Source organism: Mauremys mutica, chromosome 1, assembly GCF_020497125.1.
Source record: "Mauremys mutica isolate MM-2020 ecotype Southern chromosome 1, ASM2049712v1, whole genome shotgun sequence".
NCBI lineage: Eukaryota > Metazoa > Chordata > Testudines > Geoemydidae > Mauremys > Mauremys mutica.
Window position 1 is genome coordinate 262,780,463 of NC_059072.1, and position 20,851 is coordinate 262,801,313.

The 20,851-nt window shown below is 43.9% G+C and overlaps 1 long non-coding RNA gene across 1 annotated transcript; it reads right to left on the reverse strand.

The window, feature by feature from the left end:
* Positions 1–272: 272 nt before the first annotated feature.
* On the reverse strand, positions 273–3,263 carry LOC123361983. Its single transcript, XR_006576309.1, has 3 exons — positions 3,173–3,263; positions 2,600–2,809; positions 273–800 (listed from the first exon to the last, which is right to left on the reverse strand). It is a non-coding gene; the product is annotated as an uncharacterized LOC123361983 (long non-coding RNA).
* Between the last annotated feature and the right edge of the window lie 17,588 nt (positions 3,264–20,851).

The window sequence follows — 20,851 nt, forward strand, 5'->3', positions numbered from 1 at the left end:
AGACACCAGGGCAATTAGAAGAGCATATTGATGGTTTCTGCGTCTCCATGAGGCTTTGAAAACTAGTTTCAGCAATGACCCACAGTAATGTTACACTTATGTATGTTGTTCCTTACTAAGCTGTCCCCTTCATTGCATTACTTCCCTGTAAACTCCACTCCCACTAACCAGTGTGCTGAATGAATAAAGAGCCTTTTCTCCTCAATCCATTAAGTTTTATTATGCTCACAAACACACAGAGACAGCAAAGAAAAGTAAGATAACCTGGGGCAAAAGGGCTGATAACACTGCAGCAGGGGCGAGAGGGGAGAAACAAGGACAGCTTGCTTACAACTGCACTGCAATAACAGTGCACCTTCTAGTCCTTGTACCTCCCCTGGAGTTGATTGCAAGGGATACCAGACTCCCCTCCCCCGCATTCTAGGACGTCTGGGAGAGGAGGATGTGGAACTTGGCGACGATGGCAGCAGGTTCAGCACAGGCTACAGTGCAACTGTCACATCCAGTTGCCTTTCTTGAACCCTCAACCAGATGCCTCAACATGTCTATTTGCTCCCTCATACTCCGCACCATCTCATCCTGCGTGTCACGCTAGCGTTCCTTGCATGCTCTTCTGGCCTCACGGTCCTTGTGCAGGCTATCGGACAGTGCAATCCTCCATGCACTGAGCTCCGTCTTGTCACTCTCGGAGGTGCACATTAACTCACGGATCATGTCCTCCTGAGTCTTCTTTTTCCACCTTCTAATCTGGGAAAGTCTCTGTCCCAGTGTGGAGGATGCACCGATGGACAAGGTTTCAGCTGCAAAGAATACAAAGCACAAGGGTAGCAGGGCGTACATTGTTTCTGGTGCAAGATTAATTATTTTTATTAAAGAAACACCCCTCAAAGCAGTTCCCTGCAAGCCACAACGTAATCACAACCACTGGCAACAGCAAGAGTCAGTTTGCTGCTCCAGCCATGGTAAGTAAGGCCCTGAGGCATGGGCAAGAGATCAAGTGCTGCAGCTTTTGGGAAGACATCCTTGGGATCAGTGGTTCCAACCTCAGAAAAGCCCCCTTTCCTCCAGCAACCTGGATGGTGCTTGAGGACAGGCACCAGTGTAAAGCCCCACAAATAGTTGATTGTTACAAAAGCGGTACCAGATTGAGGGAGAAGGGAGACAAACAGGAAGTGCCCCCTCATTTTTTAAATGCTGGCTGCAATACGTAGTGATCCCTTCCAACCACAACCAGGGCACACTGAGGAAAGCATGGTTGTGTGACCCAGAATTCACCAAACCAGGACGGATTACTTGTCGAATTGCTTGTGGTTTAAGTGCTAGCATTTGAAACTTCCTCCGTTTCCCCTAGGGGACCATATGCAATATCACTCTCCTGAGGGTAACAGAGGTGGAGAGGGAGCAGATGCTGCAATGCTGTGTGCCACAATGATGCCAGAAGAGTTATACCAGAGTAGTGCAGGAAAGTGTCCTACTGTGGTGGACGAAATAAGGCAGCCCTTCCCAGAAACCTTCTGCAAAGGATTGCAGAGTACCTCCATGAAAGCTTCCTAGAGATCTCCATGGAGGATTCCAGGGCCATCCGCGTGCATATAAATAGTCTTTTTCGAAGAGCATCCTCTGCGTAGCTGGAGTGGCCACCGATAACCACTATACTTATCTTTTTATTCAGATTCAACATTAAAAATAATAGCATAGACATTGCCCACTCCACTGGCTCTGCCTGAATCCCAGACACCAGCTGGGCTGTGAGTTAATCACTCCTTCTTTGTCACAATTCTAATAATTTTGGCCTTAACTTCTCTATACCTCAGCTTTCCATCTATAGAAGGGGGATAACAATGCCACCTAATCTCACAGGGGTGTTGTGAAGATAAGTGTATTCATGTTCGTAACGCACTAAGATATGATGAAACCACCATAGAAACACCCAGGAAGAAATTTAATAATTCTGTATTCAGTGCAGGGCTTGGCTGGAACGCATTAAGGCTTAGGCCTAGGCCCACACATTGGATGAGGAAGATAAAAAGAAATATTGAATAGCAACCCATTCCCTGAATGAGGCAGGGGTCCTGTGGGAACAAAACAGCATGTGACCATGTAATTAGAGACTATCATATGTATTGCCAAATGCAAAGAGGCCAAATTAAGGTGTTACAGGCAATTTGAATTCTGACATTTCCTAACTTTTGCCTGCCTAACTTCATAACCTGAATGTTCTTTAAACTTTGTTGTCTTTAATATTACATTTAAAAACTAATTATAGCAATTAACACGTGGGAACCTAGACATGCCAAATACCCAGCAACCACCACAGGGAAAGTGGGAGAATGTTGTAACTTTTCTCTGATGTTGCTCCCCGCAGTGTGTCATTCTGAGAGGGCAGGAAATGTAAGGCTGTTCCTACTCAGAAACCTAAGCAGTGAGAGGGCTGTGAAGAAATATAATTTCATTCTGTGGCTGAAACTGATGATCAAAATTTTAAGCCTATCTGCTCAGTAAAGTAAAGCAAAGCATAGGAATATAGAAGCAATCACATCAGCTAACATATGCTTTTTAAATTGAACACCAAAAAGCAACACGTCATCTTTGCACTTACCAACGACAATATAATTTGTGGTTCCAGCATATGGTGATATCAATAATAATCATCTTGATATTTTGGTCAGTCTCAGACCTTTACAAACACTGGCTGGGAATGAAGAGACAAAAATGGGTTTCGTCTCTTTCAACAATTTCCAGATGCCCTGTATTTTCCTGAGCTGCAAACTGTATGTGAAAGTGACAGAAGCCTTTTCTGCCTGAAAACCTGTGTATAATTTAAAGGGAGAGACAAGCTGGAATTTTATGCATCTGCTTATAAGTTTATCTTACCCAGAAGACTTGGCTTTCTGAGTTAGTTAGTAGCAGCAGTCAATCCTAAGGTGCCAGTGACACCTTTCTAGCAGAAAATTATGCATTAATGCATTTGGATGTATTGGGAAAATATCTGTCACATACCCGTATGTGTCAGCATAAAAATCATAGGAGATTGACTGTTTTATTTCCCCCCAGAAATCCTATTACTTACTTGTTTTCCTAAAGCCCTGCTTCCTTAATGGAGAATAAATTCATCACTTATACTCTCATCTTAATTAACTCTGATTTTTATTTCAATTAACTGCAAACTAACCATAGTGATTGCAGGCAGCCTGGGAGATGGATGGTAATCTTCATATGAAGTTCTTGTAAGTTCATTATGATATAGTACGTATTGATGACATCTCCAAATCTGCATTTAAAAAAAACACCACTGACCACTGTATTTTTTAAAATGTTTTATAACATTTTAGTAGAAGCCAGAGAATTACACATGAAAAATTATGTAAAAAATTTAAATAAAGAGATTATACATGACAACATATGTAGATAGCTCAAAAAAGCGCCCCTCCCAGTTCATACTCTCTTCAGCTTGTGTGACCATATTTCCCCAAAGTAAAAACTAGATACCACCCGGGGCTGACCGCCGGAGCCCCGCACCACCCAGCACCTTGTGGTAACTGTCCTGGCCAAAATGGGGTATATGGTCACCCAATCTCCTTGCAGTCTTTGAAACCTGGAACTCTCCTTCTAATACTACATCTGAAGCTGCACTGTGTCCTGCACCCTCTTCCCTGTTTGATCTGATATGTCCATGTCACCCTGTCCTTTCCATTCTCTCCTCCTTCACGTCCATTGATTCCATGGTATATTATAATTTACTGATTATAATTATGTATTATTTATTTAATAACTAATATCACATTATATATCTATTGGCCCAGCCTGTGGGAGCTGGACTGGTCCCTCCCTGTACATCAAGTAATCTATTGAAACATCAACAGAAAAGGGGAATCATGAACTTGGTTCTACAACAACTATTTAAAACTAACAATGTCAGGAGAAATCTGTTCCTATATTTCAGTTTTGCAGAAATGTAGGACCAACCGAGTTGTTTTTATGAATAATTTCTTTTTCACATTACAAAATATTTTTAAATACAAGTAAACATTCTTCTGCAGTGTTTGTAACCCAAACATTGCAGCACTGTGCTATCCTTTAACTCCTACATTTCAAGATGGAAGAGGGGGAAAAAAGCCTGATTTGTTTTTCATACCAGATGTCCACTAATACAATTCAACCATCTTTTTGTTGTGTGTGCAGTACCTAGCATATTAGGGTCTTGGTCAATGACTCCGACACCACCACCACAATACAAAAATACACTATAACAATTTACACCAGTGAGAGAGAAGGATGAAGCAGAGAGACAGCCTCTGAATAAAAGTGCTGCTATATGCTTTCCTTCATTCAAAAAAATCTTTGGTAGAGATTAAAAGAAAGCAGCAGAGATTCAGCAAAGATGTGTTCATCACACACTGCTTCATGAAACAGGATTTTGACATTTGTATTTTGAGACGCTTCAAATAGTCCCCCGACATGCTTTGGTGTTTCTTTATCTCTCTCCCCCCCCCCAGGCCCCGACTTTAATTAGAATATTCATCAGCTTGGTTAAATCCAAGAGCCTTTTAAAGGAGAATGACAATTTGTAGTGTTCTAATCACCCCACCTACCTGTAAAATAATTTAAGCCACTAATATTTAAAATAAAAATGTGTTGCTATTTAAAAAAAGAAAGCTGTCACATCTTGTCATTGGGGGTTGGTCCTGCACCCACTGAAGTCATTGTCAAAACTCCCACTGACTTGCGTGGTGCAGGATGAGGCCCAATGTGCTGACACAGGTTTGGGACTTTCACTGTGAGCAAGTGGCTGGGCTTACTCTTGTCTGGAGAGTAATTGTTGCTCACTGTACAAAGTCCCAACCTGATTCTCCATCCCACAGCTAAACAAAAAACCCTAGGTACACGTTAGAGAGTCTGGTCGCAGGAGAATTTAGCAAAGGCCTTGGGAGGGCATTTCAGGCAGGGAAAGATGCTCACTCTCTGCACTAGTATATTCTTCTGCATCAGGCATGCCCAGATTTGATACTTCCTAGCCCTGTGTCTGGAGCTGGCAATAAGTGGGGGTACATGTACTGAAGTTTTTCCTATGTATCACCTGTGTTCAACTGCCCACACAGCTACAGTCAGGGAGTTTTCTGTCTGGTAAATAATTAAATTCATGCTAGAAAGAGAATGGACAAAATCCTTGCACTGCAATACTTCTTAGGGAATACTCTGTCAGAAGGCTGACTAGGAAAGACTGCCTAGTTGGTTGCGGTTCTAAGTCTCACTGGTGGTGGTTTCATTCCAAACAAACTGTTATTTTGCTTTTGAAGTTCCAGATGATCCATCAGTTCTGGATGACAATCCCAACCCATGTTTTGATTAGATGTGTTCTCCTATTTCAATCTGGTGTTCTCTGAAGTTTTAATTTCAACTGTAATTCCCTTGATAAAATGATACAGTACAGGAGCACCTTACTTGGTGACTATCTGGCTCCCTACTCCCTCTCTCTTATAGGAACTCTTCTAAGCGTGTCTATTTTGGGACTGGTCCTTTAAGTTCTGCAGAGAGACACAGCTCCAGTCTTAAAATAGCCAGTTGGTTCATGTTCTTGATTCCTGTTACATTATCCCTTTCTTATTTCCTAAAGGACAGCCCTTGTGAATCATCACAACTATCCCACTATAATTGTAATTCCTGCTGTTAACAAGTCTCCCCAGAAAAAGCAGACCCTCATTTGTTTCAATTGTCAACGTTATCCCAAAGCAAACTTCTGTAAGAGTTCTGGTGGTTGATTGCTTATGTGATACTCGGTTCTGAGTCACTTTCCCAGGGGCAGCATCATCAGCCACTGAGTGCATGCATGGTTGTACATAGTGGAATGGCCTCCCAACATGGAGGGCAGCTGCAATATAAGCAGGAATCCTGTCGAATAAGCAGTCGAGAACAATCTGATGGCACTGGACATGGCAAATGCAGGACTACATTAAATAAGTCTGCAGTCAATCATAATTAGCTCCATCCAGTTCAGTACCCCCTTTCTTCCCTTCCACTGTTGCAGCTCTCCTCCTGCTCATAGATTCTCAGTACGGCCACTTTGCAACTCAGCCCTCCAGTCAGATCACCCTGTGATTTCACCTTCTGGGGGAGTCTTTCAAAATCCCTCTGCACAAGCAGCATCAGGCAGTCCTCATGCCCACTGCTCTGACTAGGTCACTCCCATAGCGACTCAGGCAGTCTTCCTAATCACTGCCCCAAGCAGCATCACTCTGCAATGGATGGTAAGGGAACCCAGGCCTGCCAGCTACTCTAGGTTCCACTCCAGGGTCCTATAGTGAGCAGGGAAGGCCCAGACCTTAACTAACCCGGCTGCTCTCTTCCCTGGACTACATTCTACAATGCTTCTTTAAGCATCTCCTTCATCAGCTTTCCTAGTCAGAGCCCTCTGTCATAGCTCTGCTAGGTAAACCCTTCATCATGGGTTCCTATCTCCCCTTCCTTCTCCCTTACTTCAGGGACTAGGGTGACCAGACAGCAAGTGTGAAAAATCGGGACGGGGTGGGGGGTAATAGGAGCCTATATAAGAAAAAGCCCCAAATATCGGTCACCCTATCAGGGACAGAGAGAGCAGGCTTGCTCTCTGCTGCTTGCCACACTACTACCAGCCTCCTGGCTTTATGGAAACCTTGCCTGTTCCCTCACAGGTGAGCTTCCTTCTAATTAGCACCCTGCACACAGCCTAAATCTCTCATTTGCAGCTTAATTGGCCAATTGGGCCTACTTGGCCTAATTCAGCTCTTTCAAGGCCAGTGTGAGGAGTACACCCCACCACACCGAGTCACACTTCTTCCGCTGGTGGCTGGGTAGGGCTGCTGTAAGCATCACCATGGTGCTGCGCACCACCCAAGGCTACCACTACACAAGAATCATACTGTGGCTGATCATATGGGCTGTGGGCATGGTTTGATCTGGCCATGCAGCACAAAGCAGCCCTACTGCAGGTGAGAACTACACCCCCAAACTCTTTTGCTTCAGGACATGTTGAGCAAATGTGCAGATTGCAGCCATATTTACTAAGCCTCACACCTGTATGACACACCGGCCTCCAAGGAGAATGCACAGAGTAGTTTCCTTTCAAGAGAGGTCTTCATGCCTCTTCAGTGACTAGCACTAAACAGCAAGTGAACCCATTACATTCCCCTTGTTCCTCCATTTTATCTAACAGACTTAAATAATTCATGCAATAGCTATAAAAATACAGAAAAGAAAAAGTGTTTTAAATTTTGCTTCCATTTGTGTACTTCAGTGCAATTCCGGTTAAAAACAGGTCCATTCAAGCTGAAACTAAATGCATTTTGGCTTTGGGATTTAACATGATTACACTGACAATGATCTAGACGGAATGGTTCTTTTCTTCACTAAATGTTGTTATTGCAAAATGTCCCCAGTCCCACCTGAGAGAACAAATGCCATTGCTGATAAGCTTGTTGCTTTGAGTGCAGTAAACTCTTACCACACATTCAAAATCTGAAGAGAGCACTATGACAATATCCCCCAAGAATGCCTGATGCAATGAAAGATTGATGAGAAGAATATGAGATGGAGGTTCACTGTTCTTTTCTGGGATTGCTGACAAACTGTTTTTTCTAATGAATAAGCTATTTTCCCTTATCACAGTTCAGCCCTCCCCTTATGACAGCTCTGCCCCCAAACGACTATGGGGTTTGTAAAAGTGCTTAAATAGGTTTCTGGTTGCAAGCATTTTTCCTGTTTTTACCCAGATGACAGGAAATTCTGGCTGTCGTGTTTTGTGAATGATTTTTCATAGACTTCTTGTTCAGTTTTCTAAAGCAATTGGGTTGCTTTTGTTTATAGTAAAGTTTATTTGAAGAGTTTTTTTAGTACATAAACTATTTCTATATCTCACTTATTTCAATTAAATCCACTATTAAAAACCATATATATTTATAGATTCATCATTTCCAAAGCCAGAAGGGACCATTGTGATTATCTAGTCTGATCCCCTGTATAACACAGGTCACAAAACTTCTCCAAAATAATTCCTAGAGCAGATCATTTAGAAAAACATCCAATCTTGATTTAAAAATAGTCAGCGATGGAGAATCCACCAAGACCCTTGGTCAATTGTTCCAATGGTTAATTACTCTCACTGTTAAAAATTTACACCTTATTTCCAGTCTGAGTCTGTCTAGCCATTGGATCACATTATTCTTTGCTCTACTAGTTTGAAGAGCCCATTATTAAATATTTAATACTCAGCGCCCACTGCTGGCCTGGGGGAAGGAACCATAGGCCGGTAGCGGGCTGAGACCTCAGCTGTCAGGAACCGGCAGCCAAAACCCCAGAGTGGTTGGGGGTTGAGCAGCTCCACAGCTGAACTGCTCAGCCCACTACCGCTCTGGGGTTCCTGCTGCTGGACCCTTGCCAGCTGGGGTCCCACCGCTGGTCCCACTCAGTGCCTACTTCTGGCCTGGGGGAAGGAACCCCAGGCTGGCAGCGGGCTGAGACCCTGGCTGTCAGGAGCCGGCAGCCGAAACTCCAGAGCTGGGTGGGCTGTCCCGCTCAACCTGGAGCCGCTCCGGAGTTCCGGCTGCTGGCCCCTTGCCAGCCGGGGTCCCCCGCTGCAGCCTCACTCACCTTGCTTCCGGTTGGAGTTCCAGTGCAGGTCCCCTGACAGACAGGGTCCAGGCCTCCAGCCCTGCTCAGCCCTGCCAGTCGCCAGCTCCACTCACCTCAGCTGCTGATCTAGGGTTCCAGCCAGTTAACAATTGATCACTCAAAAGCCTGTGTGCAGCTTAAAGTATCGAAATACGTTCCAGACATTGGAAAACTCAGCAAGGAAAAGCAAGGGCAAGGATCATACTAAACTAATAAGACCTGTATTTTAATTTAATTTTAAATAAAGCTTCTGAAACATTTTGAAAACCTTGTTTACTTTACATATAACAGTAGTTTGGTTATATAGTATAGACTTATAGAGAGACCTTCTAAAAAACATTAAAATGTATTACCAGCACGCGAAGCCTTAAATAAGAGTGTATATATGAAGACTCGGCACACCACTGCTGAAAGGTTGCCGACCCCTGAGTTAAGCCTGGTCTACACTACGCGTTTAAACCGGTTTTAGGAGCGTAAAACCGATTTAACGCCACACCCGTCCACACTAAGATGCCCTTTATATCGGTATAAAGGGCTCTTTAAACCGGTTTCTGTACTCCTCCCTAACGAGAGGAGTAGCGCTAATATCGGTATTACCATATCGGATTGGGGTTAGTGTGGCCGCAGATCGACGGTATTGGCCTCCGGGCGGTATCCCACAGTGCACCACTGACCGCTCTGGACAGCAATCTGAACTCGGATGCAGTGGCCAGGTAGACAGGAAAAGCCCCGCAAACTTTTGAATATTTCCTGTTTGCCCAGCGTGGAGCTCCGATCAGCACGGGTGGTGATGCAGTTAAAAATCAAAAGAAAGAAAGAGCTCCCGCATGGACGATGCGGACGTGATCGCTGTAAGGGCAGGCAAATCTGTTCTATCAGCACTCCGTTACAGAAGACGAAATTCAAAATCATTTTTTAAATATCTCCCGACAGATGCCATAGCAGGGACTCAGCGCACTGCTGCGTGACAAGCGTAACGGAAAGCCAAAGAATCAAATGGACGCTCATGGACTGGAGGACTCAAGCTATCCCACAGTTCCTGCAGTCTCTGAAAAGCATTTGCATTCTTGGCTGAGCTCCAAATGCTTCTAGGGTCAAAAACAGTGTCCGCGGTGGGTCAGGGCATAGCTATGCAATTTACGCACCCCCCACCCACCCCCAGAAGTGAAAGGGAAAACAATCCTCTCTTGACTCTTTTACATGTCACCCTATCTTTACTGAATGCTGCAGATAGACGCGATGGTGCAGCACTCAAAACCAACATCCTTGCTCCCCCCACACTATGGATGGCTGATGGTACAAAATGACTGGTATCCGTCCTCATCATCAGCCTATTGGCACATGGGGCAGTGCAAAAGGACTGGTAACCATGCTGACTAGCATCTGTTAGGTCAATCAAGGGCGCCTGGTCCTAATTTTTCCTGGTAGATGGTACAGTATGGCTGATAACCATCGTCATCATAGCAACAGGGGGCTGAGCTCCATCAGCCCCCACCCTTCATGTGTAAAGAAAAGATTCAATTGCCCCTGAACTAGCAGAGGGATGCTGGGCTCCTCTCCTACACACTCCTTACTGTCCTGTCTGGACTATCATAGCAGCTGGAGGCTGCCTTCCACTCATATCTCACTAACAAGTCACTGTGTCTTATTCCTGCATTCTTTATTACTTCATCACACAAGTGGGGGGACAATGATACGGTAGCCCAGGAAGGCTGAGGGAAGAACGGAATCAACAGGTGGGGTTGTTGCAGGAGCACCCCCTGTGAATAGAATACAGCTCATAATTTCTGCAGGATCTGACACAGAGCAGCTGTGCTCTCTGGTTCTCTGATACAGTGGTTCTCTAGTACACTTGCCCATATTCTAGGCAGGACTGATTCTATTTTTAGATACCAAAAAGGAGGGATTGACTCAGGGAGTCATTCCCAATTTTGGCTTTTGCGCCCCTGGCTAAGAGCAGCCAGGGGCACTTATGACAGCAGCAAATGGAACAGTGCAAAAGGACTGGTAGCCATGATCATCTTATTACCAATTTATGGTATGGTAGATGGTACAATATGGCTGATAACCATCTCTGCTATCATGCAAAAGCAAAAGCATGCTGCTGTGTAGCGCTGCTGAATCGCCTCTGTGAGCGGCATCTAGTACACATACGGTGACAGTCACAAAAGGCGAAACAGGCTCCATGATTGCCATGCTATGGCATCTTCCAGGGCAATCCAGGGAAAAAAGGCATGAAATGCTTGTCTGCCATTGCTTTCCCAGCGGAAGGAGTGACTGACGACATTTACCCAGAACCACCCGTGACAATGATTTTTGCCGCATCAGGCACTGGGATCTCAACCCGGAAATTCAAAGGGGCGGGGGAGGCTGCGGGAACTATGGGATAGCTACGGAATAGCTACCCACAGTGCAATGCTCCAGAAATCGACGCTAGCCTCAGACCGTGGACGCACACCACCGATTTAATGTGTTTAGTGTGGCCGCGCACACTCGATTTTATACAATCTGTTTTGTTAAACCGGTTTATGTAAATTCAGAATAATCCCGTAGTGTAGACGTACCCTTAGTGGGTTAAAAGAAGAATCGCTTTATCACATCACAATTTGCAGAAAATTGTTTCCTGATAACTGTTCTTAGCTGACATGCCATTGTTGTCAGTAAGCAGCTCTTGTTCGATGATGATAACAGTCGGCTGCATGCGTGTTCCTTCTGTGTGCTGCCCCGGCTCTGCGCAGATAGCTGACACAGCAGACCCCGAGAGAACCCCCAAAGACCACAGACTCTAGTAAGGTACAAAGGAACCCGAGCCAGGTTTATTGTCAAAGGAAGCACAATAATAGTTTCCTATAGACTCTACAGGACATACTACGAATATGTGCCCCCTGGCAATGGACACAGCTCAGTCAGTGGCGGGAATCTCCACTGCTCCCTAGGCTGGACAAAGATGCGCACTCCGGGACCTACTTTTATACAGTTACAGGACAGATTAGTCATCCCTACTGATGAATTGAGGTACAGCCCCTTGGCTCATTAGGGTGCTGTCTCCCCTATGATTATGTTGTTCCAGACAAACAGATCTATCCACAGAGAGACAGGCAACATGCTGTCCTGTCTTTAAAATGCACCTGCCTGTTCCTTGTTATGTCTATGGAGTGTCCTGATGTCATCTTGGCACAAGTTCCTCTTCTCGCTACTTCTGTGAGTGAGGCCTACCTCTGGCTCACAGCCCAGCTTTTGCTTAGTAGTGAGTACTTTGGTTCAGGGTTTAGGCCTCAGACTAGGTCTCTGACACAAGAGTTTATATTTCAGGGCCTCATCTTACTACAGCCATATTGTGTTTCATAACATCCCTTTATATTAGTCCTGCTGCATTCCATTACATGACCTGGCATAATGAGATGTGTGCCTGGTGTGGAAGGATTTGATATGTCTCAACATGGCATAGCTGCCCCAGGAAATTTGAAAGGATCAACTTTTCTGAAAAACAAAAAAACAAAAACCCAACCTCCCCCCCTTACCTCCCAACCCTCAATTAAAGAAGCTCTGGTTTTAAGGGCAAAAAAAGGCTTTTCATCTTTGAAAAAGATAATACTAGCAGCTAGCACTAATACTAATACTAGCAACTCCATCACTCTTATCCTCAAAACAAATGACATAACTACCAGTTAAAATTTGTTGGGGTGGAGACCACATGCAATGGGATGCACAAGAAGAAAAGTAGAATGAACACACAACTTTGATTCAAAGTTACAGAATGTTTTTGAAAGCTCAGTTAAAGCTTTGTGTTTACATAATTAATGTAGTATTATTATTAGCATTGAGTTATGTATATTGCAATACATTTAGGATCTGGGGTCCATTGTACAGATAGACATAGTTAGAGACTGGTTTAAACATGAGGTTTTCTATCCCTTCCACTAAAAGAATGGAACAGACACATATGTAAAAGGGGTGGCGAGATGTGCATATGTATGTAACAGACCCAGTGCTTTTGTTTGTTGGGTTACCTTGTTGAGGGGCTGAGGATTTAAATTAGGCTGCACTGCAGCCCTGATTTTGAAATCTGATAGTTCCCACACAAAAATGGAAAGAAGGGAGAGCAATTAAAAAAAACGCACTTTTAGCTGGGGTCCTAATCTTGGGCTGAAATCCTGGAAATACTTATGCCCGTGCTTAACTTTACACATGTGACATGAGTAGTCCTACTGATGTCACTGTTACTGCATTTGTGCATTGTTAAGTACACATGTAAGTGTTTGTAAGATTGGGACCTCGGTTTTTCATCCCGGACAGAGTCTTCTTAATGAAGTTTAATGTGATTGGGATCAAATTCTTGTTAATCTTACTCACAGGACTAGGCCCTCCAGAACCAATGGGACTACTCATGTGAGTAAAGTGGACATGATTTGGCCCATTTGATTGTAAACTCACCAGGGCAAGGACCTATTTGCCTTGTGGATCTATTTGCCTATAAAGCACCATACACAACTATGGCACTGTACATATAAAGGTCTTATTCTTACTTATACTAAGGCCTCTTTCTATCACTCTGGCAATGTAAAATGACCATAAAGGAGGTATAAATGTAATTTGGTCTCACTTTAAAGCCTTTTTACACTGCCAGAGCACTGTAAAAGGGCCTTCATGTCAATGAGAATCAGGGCCTAACAGTTTACATTCTTCTCCAGTACTATCACACATACCTCCAACAGATCAATAAATGCTCTATTAATAAAACCTCAGCTTGTTTCTCCCACTTGTTTTGCTCCTGGCTAAGGTGTTTATTTTTCAGTAACAGTGAAAGCTATCCACAATTAATCACTTTTTGCATTTTATATATGTATTTTTGTTTTTACTCAGGCTTTTAAATATGCCATAATGTCTCATTGCTGGAAATATCGAGTACTGATGCTAGAGCAGTGGAAATAACAATGCTATATCCAAAAAAGTGCTCTGGTATTTTATATCACACCATTACCCTGTAGACTGCTTGTGTAAGAGACTGTATAATTGTCAAAATAGTCATTCTGTCAAATGCAAAACTTCTAATCATGTGAAATTCCCATTTCAGTTGGGCACTTTACAAAATAAGTTTTTTTGTAAAATGACTGAAAATGAGGACATGAAAATTAGGCACTGGATAAAATGCTTTGACCACATGCATATTTCCTGTCAAACTGGAAGAATGTATCTAGTAGGGTCCCATGGCGGGGTCTGTCCTGGGTCCAGTACAACTCAACATTTTCATTAATGACTTGGATAATGGAATGGAAACTATGTTTATAAAATTTGTGGATGACACCAAGCTGGAGCAGGTTGCAAGCACTTTGTTTGGCAGGAATAGAATTCAAAAATGAACTTGGTCATTCAGAATTGGTCTGAATTGAACAAGATGATATTCGATAAAGACAAATGCAGAGTACTTATGTAACCCTTCTGCCAGTCAGTGTTGGCAATAACAAGGGCTGGGTTCAGTATCCTTCCCCCCTCAGGTTTTTAAGTCCAGCAACCCAAAAGTCCCTTTAAAGTGCCCATCCCTTTTCTGCACCCCACTCACAGTTGCTGTCCATGGTCTATGCAAACCCAGAGTTCAAAGATGCATCTGCAGAGTTCACCTCCCATCCTGGGTGGAGTCGGGGGTAAGGAGACACCTTACTCGCTCTGCTGCTCAGGCACTCACTCGCCACCTTTCTCTATCAGCTGCCCGACTGCCACACCTCTCCATCAGATGCCCTGCTGGCTGATTGTCAAGATGTCTTCATGGCCCACCACTTAACACAGCTCTCAGTGATGTCAGCTGTTAGTGGGGGAAGCTTACTAATACTGGGCAATCTCTTGCATCAGAGACACTATCCCATAACAGGTCTAATACTTAGATCTAGGTATCACTGATTTCAGCACTGCAGTATGTAACAAGACTCTCAATTGAGCCTAAATTAGCTGTTATATTACACAGTGGAGAGAAAAAGGGTCAAATGGTATCTACAATCATTAAGCAGGGCCCACCCCCACCAACTACAAGTACCTAGACCGACTTTCTCTCAACTCCCTGGTCTTTGGAACCCATGTCCCCTGCCTAGCAAGTGCCATTTAGTTGAGGGTGAGTCCCTCCATCAGGATATGCCAAGTACAGTTCTGCTGCCCTCGATTCACACAAGCATAACAATCCTGTATTACTCCTGCCCCAATAACAAGGAGATTGGGGATCCAACACCAGCCAGAAGTGATCATTTGCATAAGCAATCCCATCATGCTGAGCACCTAAACAGGGTAGGTGTGCCCATGCAAATGAGATCAGCTCCTGAAATCCTCTTCCACAGCTCATCACTAGATGTCAGGGGAGAGCTCATTCAGACTCTGCTTACACTTAGGAAGGAAAAATCAAATGCAAAACTTCAAAATGGAGAATAACTGACTAGGCAGCAGTACTGCTGAAAAGAATCTGGGGGTTATAGTGGATCATAAATTGAATATGAGTCAACATCATGCAGTTGCAAAAAAGGTTAGTGTCATTCTGGGGTGTTGTTGTGACAGAGTGCTGAGGGCTAGCACTTGAGCCAGCACTCTAAGTCGCTGTTAGTACAAGTTAGGTTCCCTTGGAGAAGGCCTAATTGGACAGAGGTGTACCTGGTTACCAGGCCATATTGGGGCTGGTGAGTCAATGACCCAATTAGCCCATTAACATGGAAGCCGGAAGAGAGGGGTAGAACCAGACACTAGAAGAGCCTGACAAAGGAGAACTGCTGAGTAGAGAAACCTTTTGGAGATGGAGATGGAGATGGAGATAGAAAATTGAGATACAGCTTGTAAAATTGTGGAGATGTTCTTGTGCGTTGGTGGAAGGATTAAAACACTGTAAATAAATTACACAGGAGTGTTTAAAAGCAAGGAGGTCTCAGTGTGGTCTGTGTTGGTGGAAGAGGCGGGGCTGTGGCATGCTGTGTCACAAATGTATCAACAGGAGTCTCTTAAGTAAGAAGTGGATGGTAATCGTTTTGTTCTACTTGGCACTGGTTAGGCTTCAGCTGGAGCATTGTCTAGTTTTGTGAGCCACTCTTTAAGAAGGATGTGGACCTCCCGTGTAGATTGGTCCAGGCTGAGGTTGATGGTGGGGTGGAAGCTGTTGAAATTGTGGTAGAATTCTTCCAGAGTCTCCTTCCCATGGGTGTGACGGTGTGACTTCCAATGGCTAGCCAACTACAAAAGCGGTTTCTCCTCCCTTGGTTTTCACACCTCAACTGCTAGAAGAGGGCCTCATCCTCCCTAATTGAACTGACCTCGTTATCTGCAGACTGATTCTGGCCTGCATATTTATACTTGCCTCTGGAAATTTCCACCACATGTGTCTGACGAAATGGGTATTCACCCACAAAAGCTTATGCTCCAATACGTCTGTTAGTCTATAAGGTGCCACAGGACTCTTTGTTGCTTTTTTCAGGCAGAAGCTTTCTATCTTTTCACATATTATCAGTCCAGTAACTTAATGATTTATAGTTTTACTCACCTGGTGAAATGCCCAAGTGAAATGGTCATTTAACAAAATGACTGGAAGTTTCAGTTGTTTGGCAAAAATGAATGGATAGACAACACAGGCCATATTAATTGCTGGTGTAAGTCCACTGTCAAGAAAGTAATTTTGGCTCCAGCAGTGACTGTAACATACCTTTTACAGCATAATCCTGCAGACAGGGGCTGCAGATCCTGCAGAAAATTCCATTACAATTCACTGGCTTTACCCTGAGGGAACTGCAAGAACTAGGAGCCACTTTAGCTTGGTGTCATACCACTGAAGGCCAGAAGGACCACTAGATCACCTAGTCTGACCTGTTGTATAACCTGGGCCACCAGCAGCGCCAAGTACTGGCACACTAAACCCGTCAACCAAAATGAGACCAAAGTATTGCAGTCCTCAAGAGATTAGGCTATTATGTGCCGCAGGCACAGAATATGAGGAGACTGAGATGCATCAGTGCTTAATCCCACCTGCAATGACAAGGGAAATGATTAAGTGAGATATACCCATTTAATCCTGGCAAGTGACCCCATGCATATACATTTCATACTAGATTTTGAATCCACAAACAGTAAATATCATAGGGCAAGGCTGAAGTGGATTGCAGGAGACTGACTGAAAATACTGTCTACTCTGTTTTCATGAGTCATAGCATATGTATAGTATATTTCCAAAAGTCTTTATACCACTTACATCCTGTTTACTTTGGTTCTCTTTTCAAGTGACAGAGTGATTTATTAACTGTCTTTAAAAAGTTCCATTTCACTGAACAAATGATAAATATCAAAACCTGCAGCCTGACCTAACATCAATATCAAACTGACTCAAACATCCATAGGATCTGTTTGTTTTCCAAAAAATAAACAAAATGGGGGTGAATGAATAGTCAATTTATTATTTGTATTGCAGTAGCACCTAGAGGACACATCCCCATTATGCTAGGCCCTAAATAACCATATAAGAAAAAGATGGTCCCTATCCCAAAGAACTTATAATAAATTATTTTAAAAGAAAGTAAAAGTTGTACAGCAATCAAACATATTTCCTGCTTTTGTTATCAAAGGTGGCTCTTCATATGGAATATCATTGATGTCATTGTGGGCCTCACAGCCAGGAATGCTGGAAAGTGAGGCTGTATATAAGCAGATCCATTTCTTCACAGCAAGGAAGACTGGGAAAGGAGCAAGACCTGCTCTGCATCTTTCCTGACAGAAAATGAGATTTGAAAGGAGACAGGAGCAACCATTATCTCCCTGTTGCCAACTCTCACAATTTCATTACATGTAGCATGATTTGAACTGGCACTGAGCCAGTCTTGTGATGGCGCTGATGCAAGAAACTCCAGCCCTCTTGTGAATTTCAGCCCTGCCTGGGAGAAAATCCCCCTCTGATTGGCTGCCTGCCCCATTTCCTCAATCATTCTCTCCCTGATCCCCTCACAAGCTAAGAGCTGGTAAGAGATGGGGGAGGAGGGAGCAGGAAGAACCCAGCAGCTCCCTCATCCCACCTCTCTTCCTGTGAACAATAGATCTGTCTCTCTTTGCTCCTTCCCCCTCTGTCCATGGGACACTAGGCCTGGGAAGGGTGAGAAAGGACCTTGCTGCAACTATCCCCAGGCTTGGGAGAGGGGGATGGAAAGCCTCTTAAGCTACAAGAGGAGTAAAGGTGAGGCGGGGAGAGGGGTGGTATGTGGAAGAGACAGGGCTGCAGGGTGCATTGTTAATTTATGTGGGGATTGCAGTATTTTACTTATGACAGATGTCAAGATAAATCCTTTATTATGAAAGGAACTATGTATAGAAATGAGGTATCAAATGTTCTGCTACTCTTTGTAGCTGCACCATGCAATGGCCCTGTCCTCCTGGGCTGCTTTGTTTCTGCCCCAGCAGGAAGTGTGTCACCAGAAACCATAGACTGCATCTAGAGAGTACAGGAAGGGTTTCCTTCACAAAACACTCCTGAGATCACTGAAAACTTCTTTTTTATAGTGTAACTGGCAGGTGGGACGATTTGGGTTTCTCCCCCACCCCTCGTTACTTCTCACTTGTATCACTGCAGTGCTTGCAGCATTTGCAGCTCCCATTGGCATGGAGCAGTGAACCGCGGCCACTGGGAGCCCCGATCGGCTGAACCTGCGGATGCAGCAGGTACACAAACTGGCCCGGCCCGCCAGGGGCTTTCCCTGCATGAGCAGCGGAACAAGTTTGGGAACCACTGTTCTAGGGTTATGGCAGCCATGGAGATGCATATGGAACTGGAAACCAATCACTTCCATGGTGTTGTAATAGGACTGCTCCCAGTCCACCTTTTGAGGCATCTGTGGAAAATCTTATGTCTTTCAATGGGTCAAAAAATTGCAGCATTGGAGCTGATGTCAGAACGTGCTTTAAATCATTGAAAGGTTTCATGCTTTGGCATGTATGCCCATTCAGTGACCTTGTGGAGGAGATGCCTTAAGTGAGTTTTGCAAGCTGTATAGTTAGGTATGAACTTGCTGACATAAGTCAACAGGCCTAGCAGCCCTTGAATTCCCTTTTTATCTTCAGGTCTCAGCATGTTCAGCATGGCCCAAATCTTTGATTCATTGGGCAAGATTCCCTTTGAGATCAGTCTCCTATCTAAATATGTTGTTTGCATTGTTTGTTTGAAATTGACATTTGGTTTTATTCAGTTTAATGTTATTATCTCTCACAATTTCCAGTACTTGCCTCAGTCATTCCTGATGTTCAATGGTGGTGCTGCCCCAGGTATGATGAAATACTTCTGGAGCTGAACATATTCCAAATGGCAGTCTAAGGAAGCAGTGTCTGCCAAATAGTGTATTGAATATGCAGATCTTGGCGCTCACACTGTCCAAGGGGATCTGCATCTAATTGCTGAAGAATCTGGCTCCTGCCATGTCAGGCAATAGTTTGCTTCTTGTGGACAAGTGGAAGTATTCTCCTATTATGTTTTGTTCAACTCCTTAGGGTCCACACACAGCCATAGTCTCTCCCTTCTTTTTTCCCTCTACAATTACTAAGGAGTGAACCCAATCTGTTGGTTCTTCTGTTCTCTGAATGATAGCATTTGCTATAATGTTTTGCAGCTCTCTTTCTGGATTCTTTCTTAAGGCTTATGGAACTTTCTGAGTGTCATGTACCACAGGTTGTGCATCTTCTCTTAAGTGTATCTTGTATATCAGTAGTTCTCAACCAGGGACCCGGGGTCCCCTGGGGGGCCACAAGCAGGTGTCAGAGGGGCGACCAAGCAAGGCAGCACTAGATTTGCTTGGGCCCAGGGCAGAAAGCTAAAGCCCCACTACCTGGGGATGAAGCCCAGGCCTGAAGCTAAAGCCTGAGCAACTTAGCTTCGTTGGGTCCCATGTGGTGTGGGACCCTGGGAAATTGCTCTGCTTACTACCCCCTAACACTGGCCCTGGCTTTTATATGCAGAAAAACAGTTGGTGTGGCAGAGATGGGCCATGGAGATTTTATTGCATGGGGAGGGGAGCGGGGGGAGCTCAGAGAGAAAAAGGTTGAGAATCCCTGTTGTATGTAACTGAGAGGCTCCCATTTCCTGTGAATACATCTTCCTACAGTGCTACTAATACTTTCCTATCTGGTTCTGTCTTGTCTTTCTATAGCATACATCCTTTGAACAAGACCAAGCATCTCACACATGTGTAGGCCCAAGACTGATGGTGTACCACCACAAACTGTTGTGTTACCCATTATATTTAAGTGTCAATGTGCACTCTCCCAATAATGGAATTGTTCCTCCATTACAGTCATTCACAGATACTTCTGATTCATCTACTTCTGTGTGCTCCTTACCTCTCTCTATTTCAGTTTCTGTTATTACATTTACTTGTGTCCCAGTGTCTATCTTGTGTGTCACATAAATGCCATTTGTGTGCATTTTGATTAGACAGTCTCTTGAGTTTTCTGCCTCTTCCATTATTGTTCTTAAGAACAGCTCTTTCTCTTCATTTGAGGAATCCCTTGCTGCACTTAACACATTCACTTTCCTGCATTCTCTGCACATTTTAGTTAATGGTTGAGTTTATTACAGTTTCTACATATTCACTTGAGTGCCGGGCATTTCCTATACTCATGCTGGTAGCCACATCACTAGCATTGTTTTCCTGCTTTCCATGTAGTCACTGTCATGACTAGACTTTTTTTTCTAGTCTTTTTGTTTGTGTTTCTGTTTGTTCTGCTGCTTGGCATATACATACTGCCCTTTCTAATGTCAGACCCATCTCCCTTAGTAACCACTCAGACCTTTTTTTATTGTTACACCCCAGGACAATTTTGTCTTTAATGAATGAGTCTTTTAATATTCCATGTTAACAGGACAGCAATTTTAGTTTTATGTCTGTGTCAAACTCATCTATTGTGCCCACTGCATTCTATGTTGTCAAGCTGAACACAACTTTCAAAACCAACATTTCTTCCTAGGGACACAAGATCCTCAAACATTTTAATTATTTTTGCAAAGCTTTCCTCTTTCCAATGTGTGGAATGCATTGTAGACCTCTACACAGGCCTCTGTGCCTGCCATTGTTAAGTGCAGAGCAATCTTTTTGCTCATTCTCTAATTTAATTGCCCCCGTGCCTTTCATATACAGCTCAAATTGCTTTTTGACTATTTTCCAGGCATATTTAGCATTTCCCCTGATTCTCAGGGCTGGTGGAGGCGGGAGTTACT